Here is a 21,839-nt window from a genome sequence, read left to right on the forward strand (position 1 = left end):
ATACAGGAACTGTGTGCCCAGCTGGAGCCAGACCTGATGTCACCAATCCGCCAACCCACAGGGATCCCCCCTCTAGTGCAGGTGCTGTCAGTACTCCATTTCCTAGATAATGGGTCATTTCAAACAACAGTGGCCATATCATCAGGGATGTCCCAGCCCATGTTTTCCAAGGTGTTGTCCAGAGTGTTGTCTGCCCTGCTCAAACACATGCGGAGCTACATCGTCTACCCTGAGGTGGGGGATTTGGCTACAGTGAAGGCTGATTTCTATGCCCTTGGACATATATCCAACATCATTGGTGCCATTGATGGGACACATGTTGCTTTGGTCCCCCCCAGCAGGAGTGAACAGGTGTACAGGAACAGGAAGAGTTATCATTCCATGAATGTCCAGATGGTGTGTTTGGCTGACCAGTACATCTCCCATGTTAATGCCAAGTTCCCTGGGTCAGTGCATGACGCGTACATCATGCGGAATAGCAGCATCCCTTACGTGATGGGTCAACTCCAGAGGCACCGTGTGTGGCTATTAGGAGACTCTGGTTACCCCAACCTGTCATGGCTACTGACCCCAGTGAGGAATCCCAGGACAAGGGCAGAGGAACGGTACAATGAGGCCCATGGGCGAACTAGGAGGGTGATCGAGCGGACCTTTGGCCTCCTGAAGGCCAGGTTTAGGTGCCTCCATATGACTGGTGGATCCCTAATGTACTCACCAAAGAAGGTGTGCCAGATCATCGTGGCCTGCTGTATGCTTCACAACCTGGCTTTGCGACGCCAGGTGCCTTTTCTGCAGGAGGATGGTCAAGATGGTGGTGTTGTAGCAGCTGTGGAGCCTGTGGAGAGTGAAGAGGAGGAAGGCGAAGAGGACGACATGGAGAACAGGAACACAGTAATACAGCAGTATTTTCAATGACACACAGGTAAGAATCCACAACGGCATTTTACTTATACTTAACCCCTACTACCTCTCTACTGTCTGACCTTTTCCCCCAGTGTATGGTAACTGAGTTGTGTTTTTCCCTTCCGATTTCAGAAATGTGGCCCCCAGTGTGTGACACCTGCTTTGTTTACCCATGGACTACAGCTGTGTGACATTGTCTGTGGCGGACAGGACAGACACAGAAGCCCCCTGTCTGTATATCTACTTTCACTGTTTGTCAATTACAACTTGCTCTAAAGGTTCCTGCGCGAATATTCAACTGCTAGTTCTTGCATGACGCGTGCATCCTTGCGCAAATGAAAACAATTCACAAGCACGAAGCGCGAATCGCGTAGGTGTCTGCATTATTTTAACATATCTCATATGTGAAACTTTTATAAATGTTACATATTATGTGATTCGCTACTAGGTGATTATTAGTGACGATTGACCTGCATTGGGTTAAATGTCATGTAAGATAGAACTCGATCAGGACCGGTTTGTCCTGGCACAGTGCTAACTCTTAGGTTTGGAGATGACCATCTTTTGCCTTCTTTTGCTGGCCAGAGGATTATGTACACTTTACTCCTGCTAACCAGTACTAAAGTGCTCTTACTCTCCTCTCTAACTCTCTTAGAATTAGTATACCCCTATTCACACCATTAATTTACATTTATGTTTCTAATATATGGTATCACATGTACCCAGGGTCTTTAAATTAAATGCTACTAGTGGGCTGCAACACTCATTCTGCCACCCAGTAAAATAGCACTGTAAAACATGCCTACAAGCCTGCCACTGCAGAGCCTGTGTATACAGTTTTAAACTGCCATTTCGTACGGCAAGTATAGCCACTTATCTGGCCCAAACCTTTCTTATAATACTTAAAATACACTCCTATACAGTAGGCCATAAATGCCACAGAGCAGGGTGTGTGGTATTTAAAATGTAGGTCATGTACATTTAATGGTTTACATGCCTTGGTTGTGTATTTCGCTTTGACAAAGTGTGAGAAAGTAGGCTCTTTCTAGCATGGTTACCCCCATTTTTGGCCTGTTTGTCAGTGTGTGTTTTACTATCTCACTGAGATCCTGCCAGTCAGGACACCAAAGCTCATTGCTTGAGGCCTACATGTCAGTATGTTTTACTGTTTTGTCAGTATGCTTAACTATGTCACTGGAGTCCTGCTAACCAGAACTCCAGTGCTTATGCTCTCTCTGATTCCAAATGTGTACTTACATATTGGTAACCCAGTATTCCACTCCAAATTGGTATAGTGGACCCACCCTTATAAGTCCCTGGTATATTGTACCTAGGTGCTCAGGGCATTGGGGTTCCAGGAGATCCATATGGGCTGCAGCATTTCTTTTGTCACCCATAAGGAGCTCATACAAACACTTGTTCAGGACTGCCATTGCAGCCTAAGTGAAATAGCATAAGCACTATTTCACAGCCATTTTCACTGCATCAGGTCACTTATAAGTCATCTATATATCTAACCTTCAGACCCTGAAGGCTAGGTGCATAGAACCTGTGTGTGAGGGCACCCCTGCACTAGCAGAGGTGCCTCCATGTCGTCCATGCCCATTTTCCTAGACTTCGTGAGTGCGGGGACGCCATGATAAGTGTGCACTACATATAGGTCAATACATATATGTAGCTTCACAATGGTAACCCTGAATATGGCTATATGAGTTGTCAAGGAACTGGAAATTGTACCCCCCAATCTGATTTGGGTATTGGGAGGCCAATTCCATGCACCCTGGGGGCTCCACCACGGACCCCCAGTATTGCCAAACCAGCTCTCTGAGGTTTCCTCTGCAGCCCCAGCTGCTGCCACCTCACAGACAGGCTTCTGCCCTCCTGGGAAATGAGCAGCTCAATCCCAGGAAGGCAGAACAAAGCATTTCCTTTAGGAGAGGGTGTTACACCCTCTCCCTTTGGAAATAGGTGTTACAGGCATGGGAGGGGTATCCTCCCAGAGCCACTGGAAATGCTTTGAAGGGCACAGCTGGTGCCCTCCTTGCATAAGCCAGTCTACACCAGTTCAGGGACCCCCAGGCCCTGCTCTGGTGCGAAGCTGGAAAAAGGAAAGGGTAGTGACCACTCCCCTGTTTATCAACACCCCAGGGGTGGTGCCCAGTGCTCCTCCAGAGTGTCCCTGGGTTCTGCCATCTTATTTTCAGGATGGTCAGGGAACTTTGGGAGCATCTGAGTGGCCAGTGCCAGCAGGTGACGTCAGAGACCCCTCCTGATAGGTGCTTACCTGGTTAGGTGACCAATCCCCCTCTATGGGTTATTTAGTGTCTCTCCTCTGGGTGTTTCCTTAGATTCAGTTTTGCAAGACTCAAGCAGGAATCCATTGCAACATCTGCTTCATCTTCTACTGTCAGATCAACCGCAGAACTGCTCCAGGAACTCTACAACTGCAACAAAGTATCCAAGAAGGCTACTGCAACTCCGTAATTTCAGCTTCTGCCAGCAACTGCAACAGTTTCCAGGCCATGCATGCTCTGAGGACTGCCTGTCTTCATCCTGCACCAGAAGGACCACAGGAATCTCCTGTGGAGTGATAGAGTCACTTCCCTGCTTCAGCAGGCACCTCTCTGCATTGACGACTGGTACACTTGGTCCCCTCTCCTGACAATGAGCTTGGATCCTGGAACACAGGTGGTGGACTAAAGTAACCCTGACTGTCCAAAGGTGCAACTGTCCAAATTTGGTGGAGGTAAGAGCTTGCCTTCCCGTGCCAGACAGTACCCCTGTGCATCGCGTGTTTTGCAGTTCCTAGGACTTCTGTGTGATACTTTAAGGAATGCTTCGTGCACAGCGTAGCCCAGGTCCCCAGCACTCTATCCTGTGACGCTCAGCTCCCTGAGTTCTTTTCTGGCAGTGTGGGATCCCTTTCTGTAGTGCTGCAATGACCATGATTTGCAACTCCTTTGTCCCCGTGTCCTGGGACTCCTGTGGATGCTGCCTGGTCTTCTGAGGGTTCTCTGAAGTGCTGAGAGCCCCCTCTGTCTCCTCAGTCTGAGTTGAGACCCCCAGGTCCCTCCTGGGCCCAGGTAGCGCCTTTTCCTGCCAAACACGTCTTTTGTGTGAGCCAAGGTTTGATGGCTGAATCCAATGACGAAAACCAGCCTGGGTACATCCACTTGACGTGGGACATCTCTTGCACCAAGCAGGAACCCGCAGCTGTCTTCTTTGGTGTATTTCTGACTTTTTCTTCTAACTGGAGAATCAACTTTTGCACCTTCAGCTGGGTTAGCAGGGGCTCCTGTTCTTCCCGCTCTCTTCAGCTGTTCTTGGACTTGGTCTCCTCTCTCCGCAGGTCTTCAGGTCCAGGAAGCCATCACTGGTGACTTGCAGTCTTGCTGGGTTTTTGCATAATTCTTTATCACGACTTCTAGTGTGTTCTGAGGAAACTTGCTGCAATTTACTCCTGTTTTCCTGGACTCTGGGATGGGGTACTTTACTTACCTTTGGTGTTTTCTTACACTCCCAACACCCCTCTACATACTACTCCTGCCTAGGCAGGAAACCGACATTCGGATTCCACTATTTTACTATGTGTTTTTTGTTCCCCCTAAGCCCATTGTAACCTATGTTGATTTTCACTATTTGCACTATTTTATGACTGTTTACTTACCTGATTACTAGTTACTAGTGTATATTTTATGTGTACTACTTACCTCCTAAGGGAGTATAGCCTCTAAGATATTTTTGGTCTTGTGTCACTAAAATAAATTACCTTTATTTTTGGTAACAATGAGTAGTGTCTTTATTGTGTGTATGTAGTGGTTGACTACAGTGATATTGCAAGAGCTTTGCATGTCACCTAGTTCAGCCTTGGCTGCTCTGCCTACAGCTACCTCTAGACAGCTTGGCTTCTAGACACTGACTACATTTCACTAATAAGGGATAACTAGACATGGTGTAAGGTGTAAGTACCTGTGGTACCCACTACAAACCAGACCAGCCTCCTACACAAGGCTGGATCTCCTTGAGGCTAACACTGGTTCACATTATTACATTTAATGCGTCTTACATTAAGTTTGGGAGTAGCAAGTGATATGGTACAAGGACTCATTTTAATAATAATTTCAAATCCAACTTAATGGTCAAGTTGGATGCATAGAACTATTTTGGAAATTACACATTTAGAATGTTGTCATTTTCATGCCTAAAATACCAAAGGGTCTTTCTGCTAGTGTCTTGTGTCACTTGACTGCTGATGGTTCACCTGTGGTGAGATGTGGAGTGCTCCTAGACAGTGGAGAAAAGAGCTTTAGTGTGGGGAGGTGTTTTTCTTCCTTGAGCAGGATGGTCTGGTGGTAGGCTTCTAAGGATGTCTACCCCGTCACTGGCAGATGTAACTCACAGTTGCATGTGATTTCATAAAAAAACAATTTAATAGAATACCTTTACTGAAAAACCATTTCATATAAACTGTTTAATGGCAACTTTGAGAATGATTGGCATTTAACTTTTCTCAGAAACCAATTCATAGAATGTCTTTTTGGTCGAAATTGGCTTTTGAATGCTTCTTTGGCCAAGGCGATGAAATACTTACAACCTTATAAAAACCCTGCACCCGATAGTTTGACAAATTCTTTTTACAAACAGTTCAGACTTCACTTGATCCGGCCTCTGTCATTTCTTTTCTCTACTCACACATAGTCACTCCGTCAATGATTGAGGTACATGTTACACTTGTACAGAAGGCTGGAGGACCTTGTGAGTCATATAGCTATAGACTGTTAAACTCAGACTTGAAGGTATTCACTAGCAATTTAGCCAGGAGACTCTCATTTCACTTACACTATTGAAAGCAATGAATCAGTCAGGCATTATACCTAATAGACAGTCAGCTGTAAATATCAGAAGGGTTCTAATCTCATAGAAAAGTCAAGCTGTTGAAAAATTCCTCTGACTATAACTTCACTGGATAATTTGATAATGTCAATTGGACATTCCTTTTGTCAAGTGCTTGAGGTTATATGCCTGGCTTTGGAATATATATGATAACATAGATTGAAGCTAAAATATTATTTGATGGATTAAATTCAGATAGAGTCCCCTTTATAGAGCAACACACCAGGGGTGCCCCTTATTTTTGTGTTGGTAATCAAATCTCTAGATTTTGAATTAGACAACATCCTGTTATCAAGGGAATGCCCCCTGGGGAAAGATGATACCACATTATTTACTTATTCGCAGATGATATCTTTCTAACAGTAATGGACCCAGAGAAATCAGTTGACGGGTTCTTGGACAGTCATAGAGGAAAACAATGAGGTCTTGGGTTCAAATGATCAAGTTTAACCTAGATAACCTGGAGCTACTGAGTGTGGGGTTACTACAGGATGCGAAGACATGACGTTTGACTGCGACTCATTTTTGCTATGACAATGATAAAATTAAATATCTGGGGATTTGTATTACATCAAAGCTCCGAAAACTCTATAATAGAAACTATCTCAGGCACATCAATGTCATCATTACTGATCTTTGTGGATGGCAGAATTTTTCTAAATGCTAGTCAGGAAGAGTAGCAGCTTTGAAAATTAATATATTGCCCAGACTATTAGATATTTTTTAGGCTCTCCTGGTGAATGTTTTTAAGAAGAATAAGAAGGCCTTCCAAGTAGCCATTGACGCCTTCATTTGGGAAGGGAATTGAGCATGAGTATTAATGAGGGTGTTAAAAGCAAGCAGGTGATCGGTAGGCCTGGGCTGACTGGATATTGTTATCATCAAGCCTCCCAGCTCCGAGTGATAGTCCAGTGGTCCCTATACGAAACAGAAAGTTGTTGGATCCATATGGATACAGCAGTAATGGGGATGGATCCAGGTGCTGTGCTATAGTTGTCTGGGATGCTAGGCCCCAGGTTTGCTATTACCCAGAGACACTGCACACACTTTTGAAATGTGGGACTTGGTAATTAAAAATCAAAACCTCACCTCTTTTCCCTCCCTGGTTTTACAACTGGAGACACTGGAGATGAGTTTCTAGATGGTCAAGGAGAGGCTGTAGAATGCTTCAAGAACACATTTGAAGCCTTCTTCCCAGACATTGCACATGGAATATTTTAGCTGCATGACCTTCAAAAGACAAGTCAGCTTGTCCCAGGCACAAGTGTGGAAATTTACTATTCTGTCTCTACAGAACACATAGGTGGTCATTCCAACCCTGGCGGTCGGTGTTAAAGCGGCGGCAAAACCGCCAACAGGCTGGCGGTAAAAAAAATGCAATTCCGACCCTGGCGGAAACCGCCAACAGAGACCGCCACTTCAACACACCGCCCGCCACGGCGGGACAAACAAACAGTCACCGCCAACAGACAGGCGGGAGACAATGTACCGCCCACCCTATCACAACCCACCAATCCGCCACCTTTTCCGGGGCGGTAGCCCCGCCGATAAAAACACGGCGGAAACAGCCATTTCAAACGGAAAACGCTCACCTCCATACACCCCACGAGGAATCTGGACAGCATGGAACCCGAACTCCACATCCTCCCAGCGATTGTCTTCCTGCTCCTCTACCAGGAGCACGAACGCCGGCGCAGAAGACAACGGTGAGTAGTGCACCTACGACACATGGGAGGGGGGAGGCAAAAAATTAAGGGGAAACACATATGCGACACACCCTCCCTCACCCTCACCCACTACAACACACACATCAATGCATAGCAACACATCACAGTTACCACCCCCAAACCCCCTGGAAGAATGCAAAGACAAAAGGAAATGATTATAAACTATGGAATATATTGTATGACTGAGTATAAAATATATCACACATCTAAAACTTTATATACATAAATTGTCCAGTCCGATATGTTTATCAGGCATTGTTCGTGGGCCACTGGGCCCAAATCACATGGGCAAAGCCCACACAGGATACCTGACTCCAACAGAGAGAACACTGCAGGGGCATCAGATAGGAAAACTACAGGCACCTCAGGGGGAAGGGAAGGGGGGGCACCTCAGCCAGATGAGTCCACGACGCCAGATCCACGAGGGGCCTCCATGGCCACTGTTCCATCCTGGAGAGTGCAAAGCCACAGTCTCTCAAGTCAATATCAGTGGGTGGGTTGCCCACTGTGCCATCCTGGGGAGTGCAAAGCCACAGTCTCTCAAGTCTCTACAGTGGGTGGCTTGCCACTGTGCCATCCTGGGGAGTGCAAAGCCACAGTCTCTCAAGTCAATATCAGTGGGTGGCTTGCCCACTGTGCCATCCTGGGGAGTGCAAAGCCACAGTCTCTCAAGTCTCTACAGTGGGTGGCTTGCCCACTGTGCCATCCTGGGGAGTGCAAAGCCACAGTCTCTCAAGTCTCTACAGTGGGTGGCTTGCCCACTGTGCCATCCTGGGGAGTGCAAAGCCACAGTCTCTCAAGTCAATATCAGTCTCCACTGGTACTGGAGGGGGAATAGTGCCCAGAGTGCTTCGTGAAGCCCTGCCCGACACAGATGCGGGCCTGCCCCTTCCGCCAATGGGCCAGCGGTGCTTGAGACGGCGGTGCCCAGCGGAGCGGAGCTTGAGACGGCGGTGCCCAGCGGAGCGGTGCTTGAGATGAAGACCCCAGCGGAGCAGTGCTTGAGATGAAGGGCCCAGCGGAGCAGTGCTTGAGATGAAGGGCCCAGCGCAGCGGTGCTTGAGATGAAGGGCCCAGTTCAGCGGTGCTTGAGACGGCGGTGCCCAGCGCAGCGGTGCTTGAGACGGCGGTGCCCAGTTCAGCGGTGCTTGAGATGAAGGGCCCAGTTCAGCAGTGCTTGAGATGGCGGTGCCCAGCGCAGCGGTGCTTGAGACGGCGGTGCCCAGTTCAGCGGTGCTTGAGACGGCGGTGCCCAGTTCAGCGTTGCTTGAGATGAAGGGCCCAGTTCAGCGGTGCTTGAGATGAAGGGCCCAGTTCAGCGGTGCTTGAGATGAAGGGCCCAGTGGAGCAGTGCTTGAGATGAAGAGCCCAGCGGAGCAGTGCTTGAGATGAAGGGCCCAGCGCAGCGGTGCTTGAGATGAAGGGTGCCCAGTTCAGCGGTGCTTGAGACGGCGGTGCCCAGTTCAGCGGTGCTTGAGATGAAGGGTGCCCAGTTCAGCGGTGCTTGAGACGGCGGTGCCCTGTTCAGCGGTGCTTGAGATGAAAGGCCCAGTTCAGCGGTGCTTGAGACGGCGGTGCCCAGTTCAGCAGTGCTTGAGATGAATGGCCCGGTTCAGCGGTGCTTGAGAAGGCGGTGCCCCGTGCAGCGGTGCTTGAGACGGCGGTGCCCAGTTCAGCGGTGCTTGAGACGGCGGTGCCCAGTTCAGCGGTGCTTGAGATGAAGGGCCCAGTTCAGCGGTGCTTGAGATGAAGGGCCCAGTTCAGCGGTGCTTGAGATGAAGGGCCCAGTTCAGCGGTGCTTGAGATGAAGGGCCCAGCGGAGCGGTGCTTGAGATGAAGGGCCCAGCGGAGCAGTGCTTGAGATGAAGGGCCCAGCGGAGCAGTGCTTGAGATGAAGGGCCCAGCGCAGCGGTGCTTGAGATGAAGGGTGCCCAGTTCAGCGGTGCTTGAGATGAAGGGCCCAGTTCAGCGGTGCTTGAGATGAAGGGCCCAGTTCAGCGGTGCTTGAGACGGCAGTGCCCAGTTCAGCGGTGCTTGAGATGAAGGGCCCAGTTCAGCGGTGCTTGAGATGAAGGGCCCAGTTCAGCGGTGCTTGAGACGGCGGTGCCCTGCGCAGCGGTGCTTGAGACGGCGGTGCCCAGTTCAGCGGTGCTTGAGATGAAGGGTGCCCAGTTCAGCGGTGCTTGAGATGAAGGGCCCAGTTCAGCGGTGCTTGAGATGAAGGGCCCAGTTCAGCGGTGCTTGAGACGGCGGTGCCCAGCGCAGCGGTGCTTGAGACGCCGGTGCCCAGTTCAGCGGTGCTTGAGATGAAGGGTGCCCAGTTCAGCGGTGCTTGAGATGAAGGGCCCAGTTCAGCGGTGCTTGAGATGAAGGGCCCAGCGGAGCAGTGCTTGAGATGAAGGGCCCAGCGCAGCGGTGCTTGAGATGAAGGGTGCCCAGTTCAGTGGTGCTTGAGATGGCGGTGCCCAGTTCAGCGGTGCTTGAGATGAAGGGCCCAGTTCAGCGGTGCTTGAGACGGCGGTGCCCAGTTCAGCAGTGCTTGAGATGAAGGGCCCAGTTCAGCGGTGCTTGAGATGAAGGGCCGAGTTCAGCGGTGCTTGAGACGGCGGTGCCCAGCGCAGCGGTGCTTGAGACGGTGGTGCCCAGTTCAGCGGTGCTTGAGATGAAGGGTGCCCAGTTCAGCGGTGCTTGAGATGAAGGGCCCAGTTCAGCGGTGCTTGAGATGAAGGGCCCAGTTCAGCGGTGCTTGAGACGGCGGTGCCCAGCGCAGCGGTGCTTGAGACGGCGGTGCCGAGTTCAGCGGTGCTTGAGATGAAGGGTGCCCAGTTCAGCGGTGCTTGAGATGAAGGGCCCAGTTCAGCGGTGCTTGAGATGAAGGGCCCAGCGAAGCGGTGCTTGAGACGGCGGTGCCCAGTTCAGCGGTGCTTGAGACGGCGGTGCCCAGTTCAGCAGTGCTTGAGATGAAGGGCCCAGTTCAGCGGTGCTTGAGATGAAGGGCCCAGTTCAGCGGTGCTTGAGACGGCGGTGCCCAGTTCAGCGGTGCTTGAGACGGCAGTGCCTAGTTCAGCGGTGCTTCGGATGACTGCCCAGTTCAGCGGATCCGCCCATGGTGTGGAGGTCATTCGCCACCTGACCTGTGGCTGGCTGCGCCTTCCTGCCCACCTGGGATGGGCCTGGTGGGGCCCTCCTGGGCTGCAGTACCAGGCCTGTTGGTGTCCTCCTGTCCACCTGGGATGGGGCATGCGGGGCCCTCCTGCACAGCTGGGCTGCTGGCGGTATTGTCAGGCGTGCTGCCCTTCCCAGCCTTCCCTGTTCGCCTGTGGCCCTTCCCCACCTTTGGCGGTGTGCCAGCTGGCACCACACTCCCTGCCGGAGCCATGGTAGGGATTTTGGTTCCAGGTGTTGCAGGCCTCTCGCACCGGCCACTCACAATCTTCGCATGTTTTTGCGGGGGTGGGCTGGCCGTGCCTTGGCTCCCAACTGAACTGGCTGACCTTGAGAGTGGGGGACTCCACAGTCCATGGCAGACTGTCTTCACAGGGCCCGCTTTTGTGGTGGCTGAGGTGCTGACTGGAGTCCTATTAGATGGACAGGGTGGGGGAGTTGTTGGAAAGAGGTCAAGTTTTGATAGGAAAATAAGTTTAGAAAGAGAGGGACGGGTAGGTGTAGTAGGTATGGGAGTGGAGGAAGAGGTTGTGGTTGTAGGAGTTTGAAGTCTGCTGTCTTTGGGTGCAGGTGCTTTGGCTGGAGGCTGTCGTGAGCTGGATGGCTGTTGGGTGGGTGGCTGCCTGCGTTTGTGTAGCTTGGAAGAGGGGGTGACAGACACACTGGGAGAGGACACAGGGGACGTGTGAATGGTAGTGGGGGTGGTGACTGTACGTGTGCAGGGGGTTCTGGTGTGTGTGCTGGTGATGGACGTAGTGGCTGAAGATGTTGTGCATGCAGGTGTGAGTGGAGACGTGACACGGAGGGAGGAGGGAGACGAGGAGGAGGGGGACACAGTGGAGGCAGTGGGTGTTGGTATGTCTGCATGTGAATGTTGCTTGTGTGAATGCTTGTGTGATGTGTGGTGCTTATGTCTGTCTGAGCTTCCCTTCGGTGTTGAGGTGTGTGCAGGCGGGTCTGATAGTGTGTCTGGGATAGGCAGAGGTACAGGGGATTGGGTATGGGTGGAGGAAGTTGGAGGGGGGAGGCTAGAGACAGGTACAATTGCTGCCATCAGTGCTGAGGCCAGAGTGTTGAACGATCGCTGATGGGCAGCCTGACCAGAATGAATGCCCTCCAGGTATGCATTACTCTGGTGCACCTCCCTTACTATACCCTGGATGGCATTCAAAAGGGTAGACTGCCCAACAATGAGCGTCCTCAGGAGGTCAATGACCTCCTCACTGAGGGCAGCAGGGGTGACTGGGGCAGGGCCTGAGGTGCCTGGGGCGAAGGAGATGCCCACCTTCCTGGGTGAGCGGGCACGGGGCAAACGCTGAGGGGCTGCTGGGAGGGCGGTGCTAGTGCGCTGGGTGGCGGCTGTACCTGTTGGTGTGGGGGGCACGGATGTTGCCGCCACCACAAGGGAGCTCCCTTCAGAGGACGAGTCGCTGTCACTGACATCCGCACGAGTCCCCGCTGTGGAGCTCCCCTCGCCCTCCGTCTCACTGGTGAATTCCGATTCTGTTGCCTGGCCCGCCATGGCCATGTGAGATGCAGCTCCCTCGTGCTACGATGCCTCTTCTCCTCCGCCTGATGATGCTAATGCACAAATGAACAGGAAGACAACAAAAAAGGGGGGTGGGGAAAAATAAAGAAATGTTGAGTGCATGCATTGGCGACACCGTTGGCGGATAGGACAGACACAGAAGCCCCCTGCACTACGCCGTGCACTTGGGGTCGACTACGCAATCCGTGGGACATGGCCTACAAGCCTATGGGTGACCTCTGCTCACATACATGACACAGGGCAATGAATAGCTGTACTTGGCACCCTACAGAGGTGGGGGGCGGGGGCACAGGGCCATGCCTTACGGAGGGGCCTAGCCTACAGATATCGCCCTGGCCTAGGGATACCCACAACCCTCTTCCCCCACCCAGACCCCCCCACTGCACGCAAAGTCACCAGGATTTGAGTGTACTCACCCCCTTTTGTCTGCTGTGATGTCCTCACGCGCCTATCCAAATCGGGGTAGGCCACCGCCAGGATCCGGGACATCAGGGGGGTCAAAGTACGACGGGGACCCCTCCCACGTTGGGAGGCCATCCCCAACTGAGCCTCCGCCGTCTTCCTGCTCCAGCGTCGGATGTCCTCCCATCTCTTCCGGCAGTGGGTGCCCCATCTCTGGTGGACCCCCAGGGTCCGGACGTCCTTGGCGATGGCACACCAAATATCGATTTTCTGGTGGGCGCTGACCTATGTGACATGGACAGGGAGAGAAGAATAATCATCACCTTCTGCATGCTCGATGTGAGTGGCCCCCCCATCCCCACCCTTGCCATGTGGCACATGCTCTCATCTGTCGTTTGATGCATGCCTCAATCACTTCCCTCCCCACCATCTTTCATCCACCCCACTCAACACAGGCATTGGCCACAAAGCATGGTCCCAGTGTACTTACCTGTTGGTCTGGAGGACCGTAGAGTAGCGCATACTGGGAGAGGACCCCATCCACGAGTTTCTCCAACTCCTGAGCAGTGAAGGCAGGGGCCCTTTCCCCAGTCGCATGAGCCATTGTCTCTTCCAGACCGTGGTCACAGCAGCACTTGCAGTGTAGGTCCTCTCCTGTCGAATATCAGGTATCGAGTGATTAAGCAGATAGAAAATGGCGGTCACGCCCGCGGCGCTGCGTACCGCGGCAGTGCGTACCGTGGCCACCGGCGCACATCGTCATTGGCTCCTGAGACCCATAGGGTTCAATGTTAACCAATGCTGCTTTGCGCCGCGGTCTTCCACCGCCTACCGCCACTGTGTGCCACGCCAGCACATTGACCTCACATCCCATTGTCGCACTTCACAGGTCAGGCAGCCGCCATTTCAAGGGCCCACATGCCTTATTTTCTACTGCGTCACACATACCTAGGCCTTGCATCGACACTCATACAAGCCATTCAATGCATTGGGAATCGTGTTATGTGCAAGCTGTGGTTACGTACCTGTGGGTGGATTGACTCTGTGCTCGCTGTTGTCCTTCATAGGCACCGTCCGCTGGGACATGCGAGGAGATGGAGAAATCTTCCTGTGTACAGACCGCTGGTGGACCTGTCGACAATGGAAGAAAGACATGTCATACTGACATACAGGCTTGACCGAGACACTATACAGGAACTGTGTGCCCAGCTGGAGCCAGACCTGATGTCACCAATCCGCCAACCCACAGGGATCCCCCCTCTAGTGCAGGTGCTGTCAGTACTACATTTCCTAGCAAGTGGGTCATTTCAAACAACAGTGGCCATATCATCAGGGATGTCCCAGCCCATGTTTTCCAAGGTGTTGTCCAGAGTGTTGTCTGCCCTGCTCAAACACATGCGGAGCTACATCGTCTACCCTGAGGTGGGGGATTTGGCTACAGTGAAGGCTGATTTCTATGCCCTTGGACATATACCCAACATCATTGGTGCCATTGATGGGACACATGTTGCTTTGGTCCCCCCCAGCAGGAGTGAACAGGTGTACAGGAACAGGAAGAGTTATCATTCCATGAATGTCCAGATGGTGTGTTTGGCTGACCAGTACATCTCCCATGTTAATGCCAAGTTCCCTGGGTCAGTGCATGACGCTTACATCATGCGGAATAGCAGCATCCCTTACGTGATGGGTCAACTCCAGAGGCACCGTGTGTGGCTATTAGGAGACTCTGGTTACCCCAACCTGTCATGGCTACTGACCCCAGTGAGGAATCCCAGGACAAGGGCAGAGGAACGGTACAATGAGGCCCATGGGCGAACTAGGAGGGTGATCGAGCGGACCTTTGGCCTCCTGAAGGCCAGGTTTAGGTGCCTCCATATGACTGGTGGATCCCTAATGTACTCACCAAAGAAGGTGTGCCAGATCATCGTGGCCTGCTGTATGCTTCACAACCTGGCTTTGCGACGCCAGGTGCCTTTTCTGCAGGAGGATGGTCAAGATGGTGGTGTTGTAGCAGCTGTGGAGCCTGTGGAGAGTGAAGAGGAGGAAGGCGAAGAGGACGACATGGAGAACAGGAACACAGTAATACAGCAGTATTTTCAATGACACACAGGTAAGAATCCACAACGGCATTTTACTTATACTTAACCCCTACTACCTCTCTACTGTCTGACCTTTTCCCCCAGTGTATGGTAACTGAGTTGTGTTTTTCCCTTCCGATTTCAGAAATGTGGCCCCCAGTGTGTGACATCTGCTTTGTTTACCCATGGACTACAGCTGTGTGACATTGGTATGTTGGCATCACAATGTGAATATGCCATTTGGCACGGTAATGTCTAATACATTTGTACAAAATCACAGCCAGACTCCAGATTGTTTTATGCAATAAGTGTGTTTATTACAGTGCTCTAAATTGGTGGGTGGTTGCAAATCGTTGAGGTGTGATGGTGGAGGATTGTCCATGGCAGAGTCCAGACTATCAGTATCACAGGTGCATTATCCAGATGCCTGTGGAAAGTGGAGCAGGGGCAGAGTAAGGTTGGACAGGGTGTCAATGTGGGACAGTGGGATGACAATCAGGGAGGTATCCTTTCCTGGCTGGGATCTTGGCATCTTACTCTTTCTTCTTCCTGGATCTCAGGGCCCGCTTGCGGGGTGGTTCTCCTTCTGCAGGGGGTGGGGTTCTGGTGGCCTGCTGGTCTTGTGTCGGGGCCTCCTGTCCACTAGCGCCGGCGGAGGTGGTAGGCAGTTCTTGGTCCATGCTAGTGTCAGGGGCCCTTTGTGGTGCAACAGTGTCCCGCAATGTGGTGACTACCTGATTCAGAGCCACTACGATGGTGCCCATGGCGGAACTGATGTTTCTTAGTTCTTCCCTGAACCCCATATACTGTTGCTCCTGCAGAAGCTGGATCTCCTGAAACCTGGCCAGGACCGTGGCCATCGTCTCCTGGGAGTGGTGGTATGCTCCCATGATGTTGGAGAGGGCCTCGTGGAGAGTGGGTTCCCTTGGCCTGTCCCCCCCCTGTCGCACAGCAGCCCTCCCAGTTGCCCTGTTTCCCTGGGCCTCTGTCCCCTGGACTGTGTGCCCACTACCACTGCCCCCAGGGCCCTGTTGTTGTTGGGGTGGTGGGTTAACCTGGGTGCCCTGTAGTGGTGGGCACACCGCTGATTGACGTGTCCTGGGGACGGAGATATGGGCCCGCTGTGTGGGTGCTGTGCTGGTGTTCCCAGAGGGGGGAAGGTCTGCTTTGGCCTGTGGCTGTCTGAGGGGAACCGACTGTCCAGAGGTCCCCGATGGGCCGGGCTGGTCATCTAGATCCAGGGAGACAGAGCTGCTGTCATCACTGTGGGCCTCTTCTGGGGGTGGAGTGGACATTTGTGGACCCTCCTGCGCGGTGACGTGGCGTTCGGGTCCTGCAGGGGAATAAACGTATGGTTATTGCTTCTGTGTGTGCCCTAGCATGCAATGGGTGGGTGCCCGTGTACCCCTGTGCTTGCATTCCTGTGTGGGGGCTTTTGTGACGGTGGTTTGGCCGGGGGGGGTGGGTATGTGCAGTGGGCATGCTTAGGTGATGGGTGTCCATGCTTTGTGGTCGCATGCAGGGCTTGGTGTTGGGATGGGTGGGTTGTGAGGGTGAGACATTTGCAAGGAGTAGGTGTGATGGGGGTGGGGGTGAGGGTGGGGGTATGAGTTGGCATGCTGGTGGGGTGGGGGGGATGAAGTAGTTAAGATTTGACTTACCAGAGTCCATTCCTCCGCCTACTCCTGCGAGGCCCTCAGGATGCAGGATCGCCAAGACCTGCTCCTCCCATGTTGTAAATTCTGGGGGAGGAGGTGGGGGTCCGCCGCCAGTCCGCTGCACCGCGATGTTGTGCCTGGATACCATGGAACGCACCTTCCCCGTAGGTCGTTCCACGGCTTCCTGATGTCGTCCCTATTTCTTGGGTGCTGTCCCACAGCGTTGACCCTGTCCACTATTCTGCTCCATATCTCCATCTTCCTGCAATGGTGGTGTGCTGCACCTGTGTCCCGAAGAGCTGTGGCTCTACCCGTACAATTTCCTCCACCATGACCCTGAGTCAATCCTCAGAAAACCTGGGGTGTCTTTGCTGTGCCATGGGGTGGTTTTGGTGATGTGTGGGGTGGATTGTGTGGTGCTAAGTGTGGTGATGTGTATTGGTGTGTAGTTTGAAGTGCATGGTAATAATGCTGGGTGACAGTGAATTGCGTGTCAGGGTGCTCGGGTCTCTTATCTCTGTGCGTGTTCACGAATCTCTAGGAGTGGGGGTTTGTGGGTGATGTGGGTGTGTGTTTTATAATGTGTTGGGTGTGTGGGAGTGTTGTTTGTATGTGTATCAGGTGTGTATATTTCGATTTGTCCAATGTGGCTGTGTTTTGTATATGTGTGTGTATTTTGAGCACGGCGGTGTGTACCGCCAATGGAATACCGCGTTTGAAAGACCGCCGCGTGGATTCGTGTGTCGTGATAGTGTGGGCGTATTTCTGTTGGCGTGACGGTGGAGGTCTGGTCATCGGCAGTTTCTCGCTGGCCTTTGGTGTGGGGGACTTTTGTGGATGTCTGTATTTTGGCGGGTTGCCTGTTGTGGGTCAGAATGACCGTGGCGGTTTACCGCAGCGGTGTTATGGCGGTCTTCTGCACGGCGGTAAGCGCCTTTTACCGCTGAGGTTGGAATGACCCCCATAATGTTAATATTCCTCATAGAAACTGTTGGATATAGCTCTTTCTGCAGGCTCATCCCCAGACTTTTTGCTTTCTTCTCCCCCCTCCCCTTTTTGTGCTGAGTTAATTTTAGTTGGCTTTAGGACTCTGTGCACCTTACAACTGCTAACAAGTGCTAAAGTGCTTGGGCTCCCTCCTTAAAACATGATTAGATTGGCATACATCCACTTGGCATATTTCATTTACTTATAAGTCCCTATTAAAATGTACTGCATGTGCCCAGGTCCTGTAAATTAAAATCTACTAGTGGGCCTGCAGCACTGATTGGTACTTCCACTTAAGTAATCCGATTAATATTTCTCAGGCCTGCCAGTGCAGAGCCTCTGTGTGCAGTTTAAGTTGCCATGTCCACCTGGCAAAATAGACCGTTTGCCAGGGCCAAACCTTCCTTTTTAATACATATAAGTCACTCTAAAGTAGGCCATAGGCAGCCCCAAGTCCAGGGTGCAGTCTATTGGAAAAGTTGGACATGTACTTCTAAGTTCTACATGTCATGGTGATGAAAAACTCCTAAATTAATTTTTTACAACTGCAAGGCCTCTTTCTCCCATAGGTAAACATGGGGATGATCTTATTACATTTTGTAAGCGTAATTCGCAATCTGGAAGAGTCAGACATTTTGAGGTTTGATGTCTTTGGACTCACAATTTAAAATCTTAACTTGTGGTAAACTCGGACTTTAAATTACAATTATGAAAATGCCACTTTTAGAAAGCTTTCTTGCCTGGACTTTGCCATCTGTGAGTCAATCCTACCAAGTGGTGCCACTCAAGTCCTCAGCCCCTGGAAGTGGGCTGAAGGTGCTTGCTCCAGCTGAACCAACACATCCTCTGCTGCGGGAGCAGAATCAATGTATCACTGCTGCCAGGAGGAGAAGATTGATGTATTACCTTTATTGTGTGGATCCAAACCAAAACAACCAGCCCTGCATCACAGCTGCCCCTCGCTTGGCCTTTGGAACTGACACTGCAGCACTTTCTTCAGCGCAAGGTCCTAACATCCCCATCAACGACAGCCTCAACAATGACGCCAAAACTCCGCAGCCTCACTGCATCTCAGAATTGACGTATCGCTGCTGTTGCAAGGAGAAAATCAACTCATCACCTCTAATGCATGGATTTAAGGTAATTTGGTCCAGAAGGCCCAACTGGGTCCCTGTAGCTGACCCACGCTCCATCACGGTCGGTCTGATCTTGTGACTTTGTCCTGATCTGGCACAACCAGATATTCCCAATTGGTGATTATTGCTTCTTAGCACTATTTTACAGTTCATTATTTAATAATTCATAGCTCTAGCTCTACTTATTGGATTTTTTTCATGATGGTCTTATTTTGTTTCTTACTATCTATTTTTCTAACCTGGTGTAGGATTCCTTTTTGTCTGGTGTTTTCACTCTTTTCCTGTTTGAAGTGTTGCACAAATACTTTACACATTGCCTTCAAGTTAAGCCGGACTGTTCTGTGCCAAGCTACCAGAGGGTGAGCACAAGATAATTTGGAGTTTGCTTGTGCCTTACCTTCACAAGAATTGTAATAGCTGCATGACCAAGGCCCTAAAAGCCTATAGGGCAGGGTAAATTGTATTTAAAAAAGTAAGACATATGGATTTAAGTTTTATATGTCGCAGTAGTGAAAAACTCCTAAATTTGTTTTTCACTGCTGCTTAACTCTCCCATTGGGTAACATTAGTTTACCTTATTACATTTAATAAGTGATAACTTTTGACTTGAGGCAGGTAGAAAGTGTTAGGGTTTGTGCACAGCAAAGAGCATGTCCCCTCTCACTGCACTAGTGGGTTCTGTAATAGCTCCCTTTTAAACTTACTATTGAAAGCCTTTCTTGTTATCTCACCTCCCCCCCCCTAGGCTTCTGTGTATGTTGTTTAATGTGCTGTTTTGTTTACACATTGGGCCTTGCTTTTACCAAGGCTTCTTTAAAACACTCCGCTCTAGGCCATGTGTTAATTTAACTTGCATAATAACTGAAACTCTGCACACCTTTCAACAACATGTGCAGCATGTGAGGACCACACCCAGCTCTTCAAACCACACCCAGCTCTGCACACCTTTCAAGAACATGTGCAGCATGTGAGGACCACACCCAGCCCTGTCTATAAAAGGCAGCCCCCGAGCCTCACCCAGTGCTTGTGCTCGTCTACCTCCCGCTTACCTGAGGACAGATCCCTTGGCGCTGGCACTCCTGCTCTCTACAGACTTTCATTGGCTTCAATGGGCGCAGCTGCTGGCTCTTCCTTCTTCCGGTTTCCGGTTCCTCCTTGCCTCAGCCTCTCTCCTACAAGCAACCTGCAAAAGAGAAAGAAGACAAGGTTAGACTGATCAGTATCTCTTGCCAGCAACAAGTAAGTGCAAAACGTTTATTACCTGAAAGAACTTTGACAACAATTTCTGGATTCGTGTATAGACAATTGAAACAAGATACCTTCCACGAACATTGTGATTCAAACTCTTTGTTACAAGAATACTTTGCGGAACTTTGTGAGGCAAACAGTAAATCAAGGACTTGCACAAATTACATGCTGTATTTTGACGTAAAAGTACAGTATTTGTTTTATAAAAGCTTCTGGAAATATGGGAAAAGTGAGTCTGCTATTGGGAATTTAGGCTTTAGTTATATTAAGATGAATGTTTGATATTGGTAATTCTGATAACGGTATTTGTTTAATGTTTTAGAAGCTTTAGAGTAATAGAGAGCACATCCCAGAGCAGTAACACATTCCAAACCTGGAAACTAGAGACCAGGATCCAAGAGGTACTTTTAGAAGAAAATTTTTAATAAATAAAGGGATAGTCAGGAACCCAGTTAGGAATAGGTTGTACTTATCTGTTCTTTGTTTATGTTTCATTAGGCACTAGTTTCTACAGAAGTCAGAGAGGGCCGCAGATTTGTGGAGCACTTCAACAGTGGAAACGCAAGAACGGTGTTGTCTCTTTATTTTATTTTATCCACTTCCCCCCTTCCCTTGAGCTTCTGTTCTTAGTGCACTGTTTTAAAAACTAGTGTGCTGGAACAAGCAGTTTCAGGGTGGGGTCGGATTGTCTTCAACCTCCATCAGAACTGAACAAGGACTCAGGTGAGCTGGGCTTTGACAGAAGCACAAGCCTTAAAATTTTTTTTTACAAAAATTCAGTTCTGGTGGATGATGAATATCGGGGAAGAAATAGAGGGCATTGACGTCACGGATATGGCGCAGGCCCTAAATGAGGATTTGGTTCATAATGAATCAGTGTCTGGCATCTTGCAACATATGCAAGAGGAAATAGAGAGATTAAAGATGGAGAATACCTCTTTAAAACAGGATTTAAGCAGGTATAAATTTAGGGTATCTCAGTGGAACACAGCTTTTACGCCTTTGTTTAAAACCTCCTCAGAGACAGGGGCGCCATCAAAACATACAACTTTGCCTCCCCCAGTTGAGGTCGCTGTTAATCTTCCTAATGCTGTGCCCTTAGCAGCACCTGAACGTTTTCATGGAGATAGTAACAAATTCCATGTTTTTATCAATCAAAGTCAATTACACTTCGTTTGTAAGCCACAACAGTTCCCTACTGATGCTACGAAAGTGGCATTCGTCTTGTCTTATTTGGGTGGCACAGCAGCCAATTGGTCAATTCTTTTCGTGGAGAGAGATGATCCCATCCTCCATAATTGGAATCAATTTAAACGTACCATGACCAGCCTTTTTGTAAAACACACTTTCATGCAGGCAAGTGATAATGAGCTTTTAAATCTTAAACAAGGTAACAAGGATTTATTGACCTATCTCACTAGTTTTAATCGTTTACTCACCGAGACACAGTGGCCAGAAGAAAAGCGTGTCTCCCTTTTCTATAAAGGTTTGAGAGACGAGTTAAAAGACGCGCTGGCTCATATCGTTGATTTGCCAGAAGACTATTCGGACTTTGTAGATTTAGTTGTGAAATTAGAACATAGATTAGGAGAAAGAAAGGGAGATAAATACAAACTGGAATCACGGTTAACTTTTATTAGACACAAGAAGAAAGACCCCGATAATAAACTTCCTGAACCTGAGCCTATGCAAATAGGGACATTCAGAGGTCCACTCACATCAGAGGAAAAAGAAAGAAGGAGAAAACTTCAATTATGTTTATATTGTGGAAGGGCAGGTCACTTTGCCAGAGAATGTCCAGTAAAGCCTAAAAATCCACGAAAGAGTGCTGTTTCCTCCACCTCCTTAACTGAATCGGGAAACGATTAAGCTCGACAAGGGGAGAGGTTACTTGTTCGAGAAAACATCTTAATCAAACCTCTAATGCTGCAGCCTTCATGGTACCGCACATACCTAGACATTTCATAATTCAGGTCGTTTTAATTGTTACTACCCAAGTGAGGCATTCTCTCCCTGTCCTACTAGACTCAGGCGCGACAAGAAATTTTGTGGATAATAAGTTAGCTGAAAACTTAGGACTTCCTATGTGCCTA

The sequence above is a fragment of the Pleurodeles waltl genome, chromosome 6 (genome assembly GCF_031143425.1).
Source record: "Pleurodeles waltl isolate 20211129_DDA chromosome 6, aPleWal1.hap1.20221129, whole genome shotgun sequence".
NCBI lineage: Eukaryota > Metazoa > Chordata > Amphibia > Caudata > Salamandridae > Pleurodeles > Pleurodeles waltl.